The following is a 994-nucleotide window of genomic DNA, read 5'->3' as shown; positions in this document are numbered from 1 at the left end:
CAGGCCGCTGGGGCGAAACGCCGGTAGCCGCCCGCGCGCCCTTTATACAGGCCGGGTCCGCCCGCCTCTGTGACGTCGGCGGCCCGCCCGCGCGCAACAAGAGGGCGGGACGCGGATGGCGGGCGACCAGGCCCCTCCCGCCCGCTACTAGGCAACGCTTTCGCCCGCGAGGCGGGAAACGTTCTTGGCGGGATTTCGCTCGAGTAGAAACCCCTCCCCCCCAGTGCTGCAGACACCACAGGCACTGAGCAAAAAAGAACAGAAAGTTCTAGGAGGAAAAGGACATTGGTGATTTCGCATGAGACATCCAACAGTCCAAAAGCAGATTCTTCATCCCTTCCCCCTCCATTGCTGCTGACACCACAGGCAGTGACCAAAAAAAGGACTTTTGACAACGCAAAAACAACAACACACTGTGACACTTTATGACGAGGAAGAAAGTTCTAGGAGGAAAAGGACATTGGTGATTTCCCATGAGACATCCAACAGTCCAAAAGCAGATTCTTCATCCCTTCCCCCTCCAATGCTGCTGACACCACAGGCAGTGACCAAAAAAAGGACTTTTGACAACGCAAAAACAACAACAACACACTGTGACACTTTATGACGACGAAGAAAGTTCTAGGAGGAAAAGGACATTGGTGATTTCGCATGAGACATCCAACAGTCCAAAAGCAGATTCTTCATCCCTTCCCCCTCCATTGCTGCTGACACCACAGGCAGTGACCAAAAAAAGGACTTTTGACAACGCAAAAACAACAACACACTGTGACACTTTATGACGAGGAAGAAAGTTCTAGGAGGAAAAGGACATTGGTGATTTCCCATGAGACATCCAACAGTCCAAAAGCAGATTCTTCCCCCCTCCAATGCTGCTGACACCACAGGCAGTGACCAAAAAAAGGACTTTTGACAACGCAAAAACAACAACACACTGTGACACTTTATGACGAGGAAGAAAGTTCTAGGAGGAAAAGGACATTGGTGATTTCCC

Source organism: Geotrypetes seraphini, chromosome 6 (genome assembly GCF_902459505.1).
Source record: "Geotrypetes seraphini chromosome 6, aGeoSer1.1, whole genome shotgun sequence".
Taxonomy (NCBI): domain Eukaryota; kingdom Metazoa; phylum Chordata; class Amphibia; order Gymnophiona; family Dermophiidae; genus Geotrypetes; species Geotrypetes seraphini.
Note: the sequence above shows the minus strand (reverse complement) of the source record.